Raw genomic sequence first — 541 nt, 5'->3', positions numbered from 1 at the left:
GACCTTGAGTCCCTGTGTGACAGCAAGTAAGAGACTGTCAGAGATTGTGTGATGAAAGATTAATAATAAACTTAAACAGACGTTGACCGCAATTACTGGCATACTTTGGGTCAGTGGGATATATTGCGCAATCATTATGGAAGCAATCCATGGTAAAGTTTCTACGAAGTAATTATAACAACAGAAAGTTGTTACGTACCAACATTAGACTGGCAGATGTCTATTTCAGAACAGCGTTGTTGACTGTTGCATTATTATCGAACTGGTTTCGATGACTTTAAAGTGTCATAAGTGGGTTCAGAAAACTGAGACAGTGGCTATACAGTTTACACATACAGCAAACTTCCCATTTTGTTTCCGCCCGTGGTTGATGCCATTCCCTTGGAGAAAATGGTGTTATGAATAGTTAATTTTATCATAATCATAAATACAATCATCAGACTAGTATATTGCAGTACATTTTCAATGTTTTGTTTTCGCCCATCTCGAGGACTCGAGAGCTTTATGGAAAATGAACAATAACACACATGCATTCACATAA

The sequence above is a fragment of the Penaeus monodon genome, chromosome 23, assembly GCF_015228065.2.
Source record: "Penaeus monodon isolate SGIC_2016 chromosome 23, NSTDA_Pmon_1, whole genome shotgun sequence".
NCBI classification, from domain to species: Eukaryota; Metazoa; Arthropoda; class Malacostraca; order Decapoda; family Penaeidae; genus Penaeus; species Penaeus monodon.
Note: the sequence above shows the minus strand (reverse complement) of the source record.